General features: G+C 38.4%; 1 long non-coding RNA gene across 1 annotated transcript in view; it reads left to right on the plus strand.

Annotated features, from left to right (window-relative positions):
- LOC127575887 (uncharacterized) overlaps positions 1-16,735 on the plus strand; it is a 46,737-nt gene that overhangs the window by 2,691 nt on the left and 27,311 nt on the right. The window lies entirely within an intron of this gene.

Genomic DNA, 16,735 nt, shown 5'->3' on the forward strand with positions numbered 1-16,735 from the left:
GGCAGGGATATTTTTAAATTTGAAATCAGATCAGTTATTAACTACTGAATTGCTAAAGCGAGGAGCAGGCGGGAGAAAGTGACAAATGTGTTTCGTTAGTGTAAAATTCAAAGTAGTTCACTGAAGCACTTCCATAAAGTAGCCTGTGACGAATACTCGGCAGAAACTGCAGGCCAATAGTTCAGCATTAGTCTCCTTAATTGTTTGTGCTGCTGAAATAGATAAATATATATACCTGTCTGTGTTGTTACTAATTACTTAGTTTTGTCATGGTCTAAAGTTTTAAGATGAAGAGAAGGCTCAGTCTCAGATTTTTACGTGCAACTCCGATTCCCCAGCTTATTTTAAGAAGTTTGAATTAACTTTGTTACGGTTGGCTTGAATATTAAATAAACATAGACCGTCTCCCTGGAGTTAAGGTGCATGTCGAAGTGTACTCTCTGATGTTCTGCTCGTTAACAGAATATGGCAATGGTTTGGGGAAAATTTTGATTTAAAAGCTTAATTCTGATGCGAACAACCAGAAGCTCTTTTTGCTTCAGGGGATAAAAAACTAGGTTAAACATCTGTAGTTCTGGGAGGGGTCTGAAGGATTGGTAAAGGTTTACTGAGAATGTGACTTCCCACTGAGTTAAATTTTCAAATCAAAGCTCTGAAGTAACACAAGGAATTAAAGAGGCGAAATAGCACGTGAAACGTGTCACTGAGAGAAAAGGATGAAAATCATCTTGGCATAGAAACTATTTAAAAGTCCGGGAGTGCGTAAAGAGGAATGATTCTGCTCTCTAAAAGTCGGGTATCTTTCTGTGGGTAGTTCATTGTTTCTTGAAGTCTCCCCACTATTTATACTGCAACAATGTACCATTTTGGGAGAATGTCTACTGAGTCAGAGGCCAGATTAAAGATTTTGTTCCGGTTTGTGAATGTTGCATAATTTTATAAACGGCAAATTAGTTTTGTGCATTAGAAGCCTCAACTTGTCATAAAAAGTTTTTAATTAACGTTTAGCCCAATTCGCAGCACAGATAACGCAGAAACTGCTTATCTAAAACTGTAGGTACGCAGTTTATAGGTTCCCACGGATATTTGACTGTGCATCATTAACTGCTGGAGATGAAAAATACTCTCCCGATAAACATTTCCACGGTATAATTCCCATTGTTTCCGGACCGGTTTATCTTCGCTACTGTTCTCATTTAACACATTACAATTCCAACAGTCTGACCTTACAGGCGTTGCCTACAATAGGGTGGGTTAGTTATCCATACTAACATCGCTAATTATTACATTTTTTCGTGGAGAAAAAGTTATAGAAGGTCTCGGCTCCCGCGGTGTGTTTTGCATGACTCTGCACTTAGCGGAGTATGATATTACAAAGCTAAGGAGCGCCCTTCATTACACTGTTTGTTTACAATTAAGTAATATTCAGCATTGCTTCAAGGTGCAAGGTGTACGTTTACTACAGAAGTTCCAGATTGCCTATCGAATAAGCAATTAACCTATTGTTCAATAGCGAATGTCGTTTCTTTTTTTTGGTTGAAATCGGAAAGATATGGGGAGGGGGTTTCACAGATATTGAATTTGCAATTAGATATTTTAAGATTTAAGCACATAGACGCACACACACAAATATATTGCAATCATTACGGGGTAGTAAAGGATAAGCGTAACCAGTTTGCGGATCGAAACCGCAACTTTCTACATCTTCAATTGATTGCCAGTAATGTTAGACTGACAAACTATGTTTCGCTATACAACACCTCAGGAGAAAGGTGCATCTTAGATAAGTAATGGCTGGAACATAAATATACAGAACATTAATGCTATGCCGAGCAAAGTCGCTACACAGGTGGACTTGTTGATTCTCTAACGGTTTACCTAACCTAGGTTCAATTTACATTGATCATCAACTCTTATAACCCACAACTTCAGTATAATTTTATAATCTGTCAATAGATAGGATTCTAATATTAAGATATTAATGGCACGCTTAACTTAGAGGCTATTGAAAAAATCATAGAAAACATTTAAAAAAGTTATTAAAACAGTAGTATACAGGCAAAGTTTCGGTGTGTATCATTTTCGAACGTTGTAGGGGATTGTTGAATCTTATTAAGATTTAGCATGGAATCTCATCATACTGGATCGACGTGGTTGTGTACCGTGCGTGATTTTTTAAAGTTATATTTACGCAGTTTTCAAAAAAAGTACTAAATAAACGCCCAGGCCAATTCCCCATCCCCTTTGCGAGTGACATCCTGTACCATTCATTAGTGGCCATCCAGATTTCTCAAAAAGATCAAAATGTTAGATTTTGTTAATTGTTTGGCTGAGAATTCTGCATCGTTTATCGGCCGAAGAGAGTTAAAGATCCCCATTTTATAGAAGCTTCACGTGAGAGGCCCTCCATCTCCTCTTCCCCTCCCCCAACCATTCCCAACCTTCTTAATCTTAAATAAGATAAAAAGCGAAGCAACTACAAGAATGAACAGTATAACAGCAAGGTCTTATTGAAAGATTGTTTTGGTGCTAACTAATACATGTTTGGGTTCGTGAATGAGTCTTAGGACGGTTCGATATTCCTTTGGATTGTCTCTGTTTTAGCGCGATATTACCTCGTTTTATGACTTAGCAATATTCATTCAGCATCTATCAAATAGAATAAACATGTATTTCAAAGGGGGAGGTTCTTTTTGTTGTCTTATGTCATGGAAAACAGGAATGTTATTTTGGAGACTGGATCTCTGGCTGTGGATTGGAATAGCTACTTCACAGTGTGATTGCTCCGGCTGCTTTGTTGTGCACTGGCTTCATGTTCAAATATGCTTATCATTCATTCCGTTTCTTGGAAGTGTTTATGCTGTTTTTGTATTAGGGGTTAAACAGGATGTTGGTGGAACCCGGATAGCATCTATCCCGGGACATTTTTCAATTGTTTTATGATCAGGATGTGGATGTCACCTATTCTGTATCATGTCTCCCAGAGGCCCTGTGCATTTTATATAGTTTGAATTACATTTGTGTGTACGGTGCCTATCTCCGAGCCAGCAAGGGCGTGTAATAGGTCCAGCTCAATAGCAGTGCCTTTCTTTTAGCATTGTTGACACAGTTGCTGGCCTGCTTGCAGGTGACGGTATTTGCAACACATGCCCAGTCAATTTTTTTTGTTTAATCTTCAGATCAATTTGATATTGGAATATACATTTTGCCTGTCATGTGACTGCTACTTGTCGCGTTTTATTTAATGCCGCAGTGACATTGGAATATACATTTTTTTCTGGTGTAAATAAAAACGTCCGTTTTATTTTTACAGCGCTTGCAAGGTTCTTTGATACGCAATGTTACTCCAAATATTCAAATATAACAGTTTTTTCAACGCAGCCTGGGAGGAATTTCCATCACGTATTATCAATGGGTCTTTTTCTTGCTGTTTGGCGTTAGTTGACATTGGTTATGTTCTGAGTGTGCGATTAGAGACTACAAGTACCCCGCTGTCAGAGGCTGGGTGCAGAGCGCAGCACTTGCAGTTCCCGTGGCTGCTCTTTTCCTTATTGTTAATATTAGAATGCATCTCCGCGAGTGGGTGCGGATTGTAATAGTTGCACTCGGCGTGGTCGCTCTGTTTTTGTTTGTCAAACAGGGCTCATCCCCTGGGAGCTGGGCATGTGGCGTATCCCTGCCTAGGATTACATTAATCAAAGCATTATTTCCCGAGGGATTCCCGCGCACAAATGATAGTATATCCTAATAAAATTGGATTGCAGGGAAATGGAAAGCCAAAGTAACCTGCTCTCTTAAGATAAACACTAAAGCCAAATTATCTCGCCGTTGGACCTCCCCGAATTTCACAGCACCTACACCGAACTGTAATTATAGCCATGACACGGGGATTTTTTTTTAACATATCCCACGTCTACTGTTGCAAACATCTAGGTCCTGTTAGGGCAACGTGTAGCGACCAGCATCCAGCGACTTCAAACACAGGTCAGGATAAGTACTGGGAGCGGGAGCTGCCGAACATCGGCCACGGTGACAGAATAATGGAGCCTTCCAGCAGAGACAGGGCGGAAAGCGTACTGAGTCGCAATTATTGTGATGCAGAGCGAGATAAACGCTTCCAAACGCTGCGGAAAATCTAAAGTCGCTGCAATAAAGGTCAGACCATTCTGACTACGTTACAAAACACGCAGGCTGCTCACAGCCTTTGACTCCAACTGTACAAACCTACATAGAAATCAACGGGGAGCAGTCCCAAAATTAAACCGATGCAAGTGTAACCTGGACCAATAGCACAGAGAGCCTGTAACATCGGAGAGATTCCCTTCTTCGCTGCCTCTCTTGGGGGAGATATCGGTTCTGAATATGTGGTATTTAAAATAAATCAGCGCCTTACAGAAATGGAAGGCGGATTCCACGATCGAAATAGAAAGGAGCCAAATTAAATAGCGGCGAGGATAAGAGTATTTGGACTTCAAAAGAACGAGGAAATTAAAGTGTAGGAGTGTTTGAATCTCTGCTTCGGAGAGAGAGAAAAACAGTTCATGCTGCAATAGAAGAATGAATCACATGCAAAGTAGTATGTTGTAAGAAACAAAAACACATAAAACGCGAGAGATGAATGGGAATTTGAAGTACAACCAGCAAATAAAAAAAAACCTCAGCAGGCCAGGCAGCGTTAGTGGAGGGAGAAAGACAGAGTGACAGAGTTTACCTTTCAGCTCGGTGGCCTTCTGTAAGGCCAACTGGAGAAACCCGGGAGATTAGTTTTTTTTTAAAGACAATTCTTAAATAACCAGGGATCTTGATGTAAGGCACCAGCAAGTTTAGAAAACAAATGGAACAGAACATAAGGTAAACAAAACAATGGAGATGAGCATTCACTAAATCTGGGTTTTGAAAGTTTCCTCTCTGAGGCGTAGCTGTGAAGGAAGTAAAGAGTTATAGAGTTTGAGCTCTTTTAAACAATGAAGGAAAGTAGGATGCAGTGAGTTGCATTTCTAGGGGCTGATGCAAGATTTTCCTAGAAATTAAATAACAAAATTACCATTTTTATTTGGACAGTGTAGAGTTATGAGGAGAGTTTGTTTAAGATTGTACATTTAAGGTAGAGGGACAACAGTAAAGTTCACTGGCCACAGGAGTATGTATGACGTGCTGAGGACCAGAACCATGACTGACAATGGGGAGAGAATAGAGAACTTGGTTCTGGAGGTGAGAGTGGGAACCAGCCAGAAGGCAGAAAAGCCTCCTTGGAGACAACAGCAGCATTCAAGGATTTCAGGTTATTCTATGCTTAGACATATTCTCTTTGAGGAACGTTTTGAATGTTGATTTGCAATAGTTTTATTAAGTTTGAATTTGTCAACAGGTTTTATAAATAGAAGGGGACATAACAACTTGGTGGTTTAATTATTGGTCTACTAATACACAGAAAGTGTGCTCATCTCTCACCATACCAGTATGAGAATTTGATATATTTTAAAGTCTGGAGGAGCAGGTATGAGTAAAACTGACCATAAGGCATGTACTCAAATAGATTCATTGTTATCTTTTTACCCTGTCTAACCAACATGTGATATCAAAGTGACTGACTCTTGCTTGTCCTCTGAAGTGGCCCAGGAAGCTGCTCAGTTTCCAGGGATGTGAAATAAATGCTAAACTCAAAAGCATCTTAAACTTCACAAAAAGAATATACAAAAACACACAGATTGGTACAAATATTTATATGTATCCAAAACATAAACACATTAACATTTCTGACAATGTCAATGCACACACCTATCAAAATAGCTCATGGTTAAACATTAACAGACACATGCACATATTCATAACAATATATATGCAATAGCTAGTATTTACTTTACAGGTACAAATTCCTCAAAGTCACTAACACCTGTGCACAACAGCAAATAGTGGTATCCACACAAAATGAGCAAGTATGTCCATTAGAACGCTAACACTCAAGTGCGCAAACACAATATACAGTAATCAAGAAATAACATTTCTTTCATGCAAATGCATGTATATTTACCTTTCGCAAACAACACTTTCCAAATCACACAAGATCCATACTCAGAGATGCACCCTCCTAAATGTGAATTAATAATCTTCAAAAATGAAAATAAATACACAAATATCCAGTTCATGCATATAAAGTAACTGATGCTCTCCTTACATTTACACGTATTCATAGAAAAGCAACCATTTAGCATATATTTACTCTTTTATGTACATGCAAAATGCAATTGATATATATACATTCAGTATATACAGTAGATACTAACATAGGTAGAGATATCCCTTTGCAATTTCACACTATTAACTCCCACATGAAACCTCATTAGAAATGCAGTAACTCTCATGTATGATAGACTTAGGAAAACCACTGCGTCTCAAAGTCCAGGCCAGACCAATACACATGGAAGTGCACTGATTCTCATGCACATGGATCATTGACCTATTCGCAAGCTGTTTTTATTTGCTGTTATTCTTTAAATTGTATTCTGGAAGACCAATATTCAGGAACTAGCTTTCAATGTTTGTTAAATCTAAAATCCTTATCCTGGAAGCAGATTTTGTAATTTGTTTTTTTTATCGGTATGCCATTGTTAAGGCAGCCACAAATATATGAAAATATGCTGTTATTTTGTAATGTGAATGCTGTTTATGTAATGACTTGCACATGCAAGCATATGATTACACAGAGAAATCCTCAATCATGTATGTACAGATCTTTAGAAAATATCCAGGTATATAGAATGTTGGTCTCCCAGAATCCTAATTAAAATGGTGTACTTATTAAATTATCCATTATTAAATATTTTCATGTACAATCACAAACACATTCCGCCACATATCCTCTACAACAGCAAGGAACATGTATTGTCAAATATATGTGCCTAGACAAATGATTTTTTTCCATTTTGTAATACTTTCAACATTCCTATTAGCCAGGAATGCACTTACATAAATGTTTTCATACACAGTACAATGCATATGTATGCAGTCAAATGCATATAAGGGAGTGCACAGAGGTACTCTTCCTATACTCACCAGATATATTCACAGAATATTTAACAACATAGCAATACTATACATAAACTTCAATAATGAATACAATTTCTCTCACAAAATATTCATATGAAACTATATTGTCATAACCATAAATTGCCCATGCTATTTTTCTCCATTGGCTAATAGTTCTTCCAATCCCTCTCAGATTTTTTCTAACACACACACCTGCAGACACACACACACACACACACACACACACACACACACACACAAATGCTATTAGACGATGACACACACATGTAAAAAATCCATTTCAAATACAAGAATAATTTCAGCAAAGCACAATGTAAGATATATTTCACATAGTGACACTGAGGTAATGCACTCACATGGCAACACCCTTACACTTAAACACTCTCCAGCATCCAATGTATTCAATACATCACATTGAGTGTATTTTCCAAAAGCGGGGGTGGTATGTTCATTGAAGGTAGGTAAAATCAGTTGGCTAATATATTATTGCATTCTGTTTTTACGAATGAATAATCTATTTATACACAGGTATTAATACACAGGTATTAAGAGTGAATATTAGAGATGTTGGTATGTAAACTTCCCAGATTGGAATTTTTATCACTCACACTGCTTGGATATATAGCTTTAGTTTTTTCTAATCTTCTTGCTAAAAATATATTTAATTTACATATTTCAATTATAAATATAAATCAATATAAGGAATGACAGTAGTCAAGGAGAATCAGACATAGACACGAGCCCAATTGCTTATTTTTTGGTATGCACATAGTTTTTAAACTGTTGTATTTAAAGCTGTATCTTCTTATTATGTGAACCATGGTATACATTACATTAAGGAATTTGTCTGCCAGGTCCCAAGACACTTTTCAATGTAAGATCCCAAATAAAATTTCAGAGGTACTGATTCACAATAATGAGGAAAGAAAAAAACACAATTTAAAAATACTGTATGTGATATTACTGACATTTATGTGCAGCTTGTCACATACTAACATATAGCTGTGTAATGACATAATATTAGTTATTAGCGTTCCTGCATAGTAGCATCCCTTGTGCGTTAATGCTGTTGGCACATACTCTGTGAGAATAGCTATATTTCTGTGTTCCATTTACCTGCCATCAGTTAGCATTTGTGACTATGATATGTGTGCACGTGAGAGGCAGATTTCTTGGTTATTTATGCAATAAACCCATGAGTGAGCAAAATATTTGTACATGAATCCCAGTCTTGTATTTTCTCTTTTGGTATTTCTAGTCTTGGAATGCACAGTATGTGAAAATGTGGCTTTTCTATTCTGTTTGCCTTTCCAATATTGGTGGAAGTCTTAATGGAGCATTGCTATAATTGTATCAGAGCCTGTTCATTTGATCCCTTAAGAATCTATTTTTTTTACCAGTGTGATTTTTTTGTGCATATGCATAAGAAGGAAGCTACACATACATACATTTGTCTAGAATTTCTTCAATATGATCTCTACACTTATTATTCCATTATCTATGCTGTCTTGCTAATGTCAATTTATGCAGAAATTTTCTGAGAATTATCAGGAGAAGATACTGGTGTGAATCAAGTGGATGTTAGCAAAAACAGCAGAACCTAAGGAAAGTGTGAACAATCCACCTTATTTAGGACCCTCATTATCTTATAAATATTACAAAAATTAAAAATTGAAGCCATCAAACTCTCACTTATTTATATTAGCATAACATAAATAAGAATGTCCAATTGTGGACGGTTTTCTCTTCTCAGATTGAGATGTCATAAATAAAACATTCAGATATATAGAAAATAATTCCCAGGTCTCATTAAATAAAATTTACAAAACTACTAAGACAAAAATATGGCGATAAAGAAAACAAAAATCATAATTTGATGTTCTTAACAATTGGGTTTTAAGTTACACTTGATCAGAATTGGACTTATACAGCGAAATTTGCATTCCCAATTGTTACACATGCCACTGAGGAGCTATGATGGTAAGTCATGTTGCACAAATAATTGAGGAAGTATAGGTGATGTTTTAGCATGATACCAGAGTCAGTCACTGTGCAGACATTTACTGAGAAAAATGCACAACTGCTCTCATGCTGTTATTCTACCTTTTTCCATAAAATCCAAGCAGATGTGCTTGTTTAAGTATGTAAGTGTCGATACGTATGTGAGATGTGATGTGTGTAGTAACATATATCTGTAAAAAAGAAAACATCGTGAATCATAGAAATGTTAAATCATGCGCTAGGATTTTAGCAGTGAATTTAACACATTTAATAATCACCTTAGGGTAATTATATATATAAAACATTGCTCATTGTAATATCTAACTGCACATGTGTGCGTGTGTGCATGATATTCACAATGATGTATTTTTAGCTTGTATATTCCTTAATGTATGTAGTGTTTTCACTAATTCATTTTACAGCATCTACATAGCTGCATCATCATACATAAATATTTTCTTCCATTGTAAATGCAGATAGATTCAAATAGTTTTGTACTTCATACTGTGATTTGGGTATCTGAGCTATGACTCAATACAATTTGTATGTTCATAGTTTGTCTTTAACAATGCCCTTGTGCATTGTGCAATTCAAAATTTGGTTAAGAATACATCTCTATGTTTTAGGTGATACTCTCTCTTCTCTATTGGATTTGAATGTGGTTTCTTTCTGTTTCTGTGAGTACCGTTTCCAAGTCTGAAAAGCTATGGATTAACTTTAAACTCACCCTATGCCTATTATGAATGCTGAGTGGCAAGGGTTAAAATTGTCGGCATCTGTTTATTAGCCCTTCCTGCCTGGTCTTATTTTTGCTGACTCTAAGCTGGGCAAAGGCTCAGCTTCAGATAGTTGGGGCCCTAAATTAAATGTAAAAACACAAAAGGTTTTCTTTTAATTTCAAATCCTGGTGGGAATCGTGTGGGTAGAAGAACAACATGTTTCTGCTAAGTTAAAGGATCTTACTTATATGTGGAATAGTCGTGTTTCAGGTGGAGAAGGAGTGTGGAGCACTGAGTCTCCCAAGCTCCAGCCTTGCTTCTCCTTCCTCCAGCCACCATTAATTCAGCAACTGGCTTCTGCCTCATTCCCAATGGCTTCTATTCCCTTTGGGCGTAAAAGTGATTTAAAAAATAGAAGTGTGACCTAGCAGCTTCCTTCACAAAGTACAGTATGGCACCTGTTTCAGGACCAGTCATGTACTGATGCCACCTTGAGTAAAAATTCATCCCCGTTGTTTGACAAGCAATTTATTTTTCTGTGGAGTTGGTTCGGACCTGGCGTGGGCTGCAAGGTGTTTACAACACTAGTCTCAGTGGAAATCACTGAAAATATATTAACACTATTCTTATATGAGGGGTGGTTGTTTCGTTAAAGAGCAAGCTCTATCTTAGAGCAGGAAATACAATAGATGCCTTTGAATGACAACTTTAACATTGCTTCATAAATATTCAGCTATGCAGTTAAACAAAGGTGTCACCCAGGCCTGATGTTTAACTTGGAGAGGAGGAATTCAGGTCCCCCAACTATCCTGGTCCTGACAGAAAACCACCTGAAAGGTTTGAACTCCTGAGCTTCATCCATTGTGATAGGAAATGGCAATTGGTCTGCCCGCAGAGGTGTGATGTCAGCTGGCAGGGATCCTAGGAAGAGTCTTCAACACTGAGGTAAGATGCATGGAAGAGGTCTGGAAACACCTTAGCATAAACTGGGGAAGGAGGGTTTAAAGCAGTGAAGGCCAAAACCCTTCCTTTAGGGGCTGAAGGCAGTTTATAAACTTAAAACTTAATTCAAATGCTTTTAGAGTGCAAGATGTTTCTATTCCCTCAGGCCAATGGCAAAAAAACCCCAAAGATCTCCTTTTTGTTCCATGCTCTGAATCCAGGGACGTTGTATGAATCAGTAGAGGAGGAACTAACTTGCTATTCATATGACTGGTTAAGATGGGTTATATGTCTGATTTAAAAAATCCAACCATGTCAGATTTTGCCTATAAAGTTAACCTTCCAAATGCAATCACAAATATAATATCAAAGTAAGTTTTATTTTGAAAAAAGGTTTGTAGTTTCAAAATGGATAGTTGGAATTGTCAACTTTTAGAGAATAGGGCCCATGTAGGACCCTCTCATCCTTGTGCTGTTAGGACAAAAGGACCCACCTTCATGTAGTAAATAAAGGGGAAGAAAGGAAGGCCTGGCAGATAGTCTGGATGGATGAGAAGCCAATACTTCATTCTTCTAACTTCATGCAACAATTAGTACAAGCTTTGACACTTTACTTTAGTAGTGACAGTGGATCCTTTAATGAAGCTCGAAGAGGAGACAGGGGCAGAATAGATAGTAAGCTGTCTACAAAACATGAATGGGAGAGAACGAGTTAATTGTTCTTACTCAGGCTAGCAAAAGGTGGGAAGTGATGTGCCAGGTCCACTATTGTCCAATATTTACACAAACAATTTATTTTTAGGAATTGAAACGCCAAGCTCAGAATTTTCAGCTGACATTAGTGTGTGGTTGCGAATGTTGGAGGAAGGTGTCAATATTGGAGTTAGGCAAATTCATGAAGGCATTAATAAACCATAGAACCATAGAACCATACAGCACAAAACAGGCCCTTCAGTCCACCATGTTGTGCCGTCCATCAAACCACCCTCACACTATCTAACCCTTTCCTCCCGCATATCCCTCTATCTCACATTCCTCCATGTGCCTATCCAAAAAATTCTTGAACCTGTCCAATGTATCTGCCTCCACCACCACCCCAGCCAGTGCATTCCACGCACCAACCACTCTCTGGGTGAAAAACCTCCCCCTGACATCTCCCCTGAACCTCCCACCCATAACCTTAAATCCATGCCCTCTCGTTTTGAGCATTGGTGCTCTGGGAAGGAGGCGCTGGCTGTCTACTCTATCTATTCCTCTCAATATTTTATATACCTCTATCATGTCTCCTCTCCTCCTTTCCAGTGAATAAAGCCCTAGCACCTTAAGCCTGTGCTCACATTCCATAAGCTCTAATCCAGGCAGCATCCTGATAAATCTCCTCCGCACCCTCTCCAATGTCTCCACATCCTTCCTATAATGCGGTGACCAGAACTGAACACAGTACTCTGTGTGGTCTAACTAGAGTTTTGTAAAGCTGCATCATCACTTCGCGGCTCTTAAACTCAATCCCACGACTTATGAAAGCTAACATCCCATAGGCCTTCTTAACTGCTCTATCCACCTGTGAGGCAACTTTCAGTAAACTGTGAATATGAACCCCCAGATCCATCTGCTCCTCTACACTGCCAAGTACCTTGCCATTTGCCTTGTACTCTGCCCGGAGTTTGTCCTTCCAAAGTGTACCACCTCACACTTCTCCGGATTGAACTCCATCTGCCACTTGTCAGCCCAGCTCTGCATCCTATCAATACCCCTTTGTAAGCTCCGACAGCCCTCCACACTATCCACAACACCGCCGATCTTAGTGTCGTCCGCAAACTTACTAACCCAGCCTTCCACCCCCTCATCCAAGTCATCTATAAATATCACAAAAAGTAGAGGTCCCAGAACCGATCCCTGCGGGACACCAATAGTCACTGCCTCCAATCCGAGGGCACTCCTTCCACCACAACCCTCTGCTTTCTACAGGCAAGCCAATTCCTAATCCACACAGCCAAGCTTCCCTGGATCCCTTGGCCTCTGACCTTCTGAAGAAGCCTACCATGAGGAACCTTATCAAACGCCTTACTAAAATCCATATAGACCACATCCACTGCACTACCCTCATCAATCTTCCTTGTCACCTCCTCAAAGAATTCTATCAGGCTTGTGAGGCAAGATCTTCCCCTCACAAAGCCATGCTGGCTGTCCCTAATCAGTCCATGATTCTCCAGGTGTTCATAGATCCTATCCCTTAGAATCCTTTCTAACAGCTTACCCACCACAGATGTAAGGCTCACCGGTCTGTAATTCCCTGGACTATCCCTACTACCTTTTTTGAACAAGGGGACAACATTCGCCACCCTCCAATCCTCCGGCACTTGTAGGATGGGTATGTAATTGATAATTGAACATCAGTATAGTTAAATCTGAGGTGGTACACTTTGACAAGGTGTGTAAAGAGGGTACAGACTCCCAGGAGAAAAAAATGTCCAAATGTGGTAGAGGATTTGAAGGTACAGATAAACAAATCAGCAAAAGTAATCATAAGGTTAATAAGGAAACAAAAATATAATGAAGCCTGGGGTTCATGTCAAAAGGGTGGAATTGAAAAGCAGAGAAATTATCTTAAACATATAGAATTTCTATCGGTCTGAACTTTGGAATACAGTGAGCAGTTTCAGTCTCCATGTTACGGAAATGATATAGAGGCAGTAGTAAAAGTACAGTAAATATTTACTAGAACTGAAAGTTTAGGATCATCAGTAAACACTGAACAGATTAGGGCTCTTTTCTGAAGAAGAGGGAAGACTGAGGCGTGGCCTGATAGACTGAGGCATGGTCTGAGGCGTGGCCTGATTATGGCCTCATAATCCTTTCGGGATTATGAAAGGATTTGATATGATGGAGACATAAGAGATCGCAGATGCTGGAATCTAGAGAAAAAAATAAACAGCAGGTTGAGTGGTATCTGTGGAGGCAAAGGGATGGTCATCTTTTTGGATGGAAACTTTGCATCAGCCTCCACAGATGCTGCTTGACCTGCTAGTTCTTTCATTTGTTTATTTTTCGATTGCACAATAGCAGACAAAGTAAATGTAAGATGAACCCAATAATTACAATAGTGGATTCAGAAGAAACTGCTTTACTTAGAATGTGGTTAAAACATGGAACGTACTTTCAAAAGGAAGATTGAGTTGATCAGTAAAGACCAGTAAAGGTATTAGAAAAGCATATAGAGAAGAAAGTAATAGTAAAATGTATTGATGGAGGTTAGATAAAAGAAGAGGAGATGATCCATAATCCCTTTGAGTTAATGGCCTGTTTCTATTCCATAAATAGCTTCAATACTATGTTCTGAAGAATATGGGAACCAGTGATAGGAGAAGACCACCAGGTTTCTTGAGTCTGCTCCAGCATTCAATATCCAGCATGGCTCAACTTACACATCCACTTCATTTTTTCATCCTACTTCCATATCCTTTCATTACCTTGATGCATAAAAGTCTACTTGTTCCAGCCATGAATATAGTCATCAGCTGAGCATCCACATCCGTCTGGTGTGGAGAATTCCAAACACTCACAAACTTAAATGAAAATAATTTTTTTCTCAGTTGAGTCCTAAATGGCTGACCCTACATCCTCAGAAAATGACCCTCAAGTCTCTACCCACTGGCCAGGAAAACTAACCTAGCAGCAAAATACTGTAGATGCTAGAAATCTGAAAGTGAGCCAATAAAGGTACTTAAAATCCAGGAGCAGAATTTTAGAATGGAGTCATTGCTTAACCTATGGTCAATGCAGAACAGTAAGCAAAGAGCTTTTATATGATGAAAGATTAAATAGAATTTCTGAATGCTTTCTGCAGTTTAATTTTGATAAAATTCTTAGAGGACTTGACAGGATAGATACTGAAACCTGAATGGTCATTGACCTGAAATGTTAACACTGTTTTTCTCTCTACAGGTGCTGCCTGACCTACCAAGTATTTCCAGCATTTTTTAAGGTCCAATTTTGCTCCTCCCAGGACTATAATTCCTTCCAATCTCACAATCCTCTAAGACAGCTACACTTCACTGTCTCTGGCATTTTGAGCAACTCTGATTCTAATTGCTTCCCCATTGATGGTTTGCCTTTCATTGCCAAGGCCCTACATTCTGGAATTCCCTCGCTAAAGCTCTCTGCCTCTCTTTCCTTTTTCAAAAAGCTCCATAAAACCTATTTCATCTGCTCATGCCTTGGTGTCAAATTTTATTTGATTAACACTCCTGTGAAGTAGCTTGGAATGTTTTAATATAAAAAATACATGTTATTATTGTTGTTATATTTCACCTGCCATCTTCTTGCCTATTCGTTTAAATAGTCAATATCCTTTTGTGGCATCTTCGTATTCTCTGAGTTTACCCTTATTTTATTACCAAATCTTTTACCATTAGCAAACCAATCTGTGATCCTAGCTAAAAGCGCTGTGAGATTTTAGCACTGAATCCTTTAGGTGTACAGCGAGTGGACTTTGTGGAGTAAGATGATGGGAAGTGATTTTATATTCATTCTAAAACTTTGCTTAATTTAATTTCACAGTTAAGTTCTCTTAACATTTTAGTTTTAAATAATTATATAAAATGGTAAACAAGTCTCCAATTTAACTGGGAGAACTAGAACTGTTTAGTTGAAGTCAAGTGATACACAGGTATATCTGTGGTTCCAGTAAGCCTAACATCTGTGTTAGGAAATTGCTGGAATCTATTCTGAAGAAGTAGTAACAGGGCACTTGGAAAATATATAATATGATTAGACAGAGGCAGTATGCATTCATGAAAGGAATATCATGGTTGATAAATCTGTTGGAATTTTTTTGAGCTGTAGCTAATAGAATAAATGAGGGTGAACCAGTTGATGTGATGTATTTGGAATTTGAGAAGGCCTTCTTTTTGGGTGCCACACCAGAGGTTGTTGGTATTCAGCAGGATCTGAATGTCCTTGCACATGATTTATTAAAAGTTAACATGCAAGTTCAGCAAGTAATTATGAAGGCAACATTTCCCTTTATTGCAAGAGGTTTTGGGTACATGACTAAAAATTATTTCTTCATTCTTACAGGAGTCTGGTGAGACCACATCCAGAATATTGTGTACAGGTCAGGTTTCTCAACCTAAGGAAGAATATACTTGTGATAGGGAAGGAAAGTGAAAGTGATTCCTGGGAAGCAGGGTTTGTTGTATGAGGAGACATTCAATGGAATGGACCTGTATGTTGAACTTAGAGGAATGAGAGTTGATCTCAACCATTCAAAATTTTTAAGGGACCGGACAGGATGGATGTTGAGTTGGTGTTTACCCTGTCTGGGGTGACTAGAATCACGAATCAAAGCCCTAAAATAAGGAGTCAGACATTTAGGAAGAACTGAAATGAATTTTCTTTGTCTAGAGTGGAGTGAACCTTTGGAATACTCTCAAGAGGACTGTGCCAGTTCAGCTGCTGAGCACACTCAAGAAAGAGATCAATGGAACTTTTGATAAGGGAGTCAGGGGAATTTAAGGATATGGGATTACGTAGGAAAATGCTGCTGATGTGAAAGATCAGCCATGATTATATTGAATGGTGAAGCTGGGAGAAGGGGTCGAATGACCTACACCTGCTTCTATTCCTTGCACTCACGTTCAATAAATTAAATGTGGTCTTCCTTAGTTTGTAAATGGCTAAGGTCCTATCCTGATGAATATTCCCTGGTTATACTTTGTCATCCCAAAAATAATCTGTCCAATGCTATTCACTTTTTCTGTCCATTAATCAATCCTCGATCTATACTGCACCAATATGTTACCCAAATACCAAGGATCCTAATCTTGTGCACCTTATTATATACCCTCTAAAATCCAAACATGTTATGTCCACTTGTTCTCACTTATATACCTTGGAGTTATGTCATCAAAAACTCTAACAAATCTATCAATCACTATTTCCCTTCAATAAAACCATGTTGACTCCCCGACCATATTAATATTTCCAACAGTTCATATCGTCAGGTTGTAGACCACCCAGGCAGA

This window comes from Pristis pectinata, chromosome 11, assembly GCF_009764475.1.
Source record: "Pristis pectinata isolate sPriPec2 chromosome 11, sPriPec2.1.pri, whole genome shotgun sequence".
Classification (NCBI taxonomy): Eukaryota; Metazoa; Chordata; class Chondrichthyes; order Rhinopristiformes; family Pristidae; genus Pristis; species Pristis pectinata.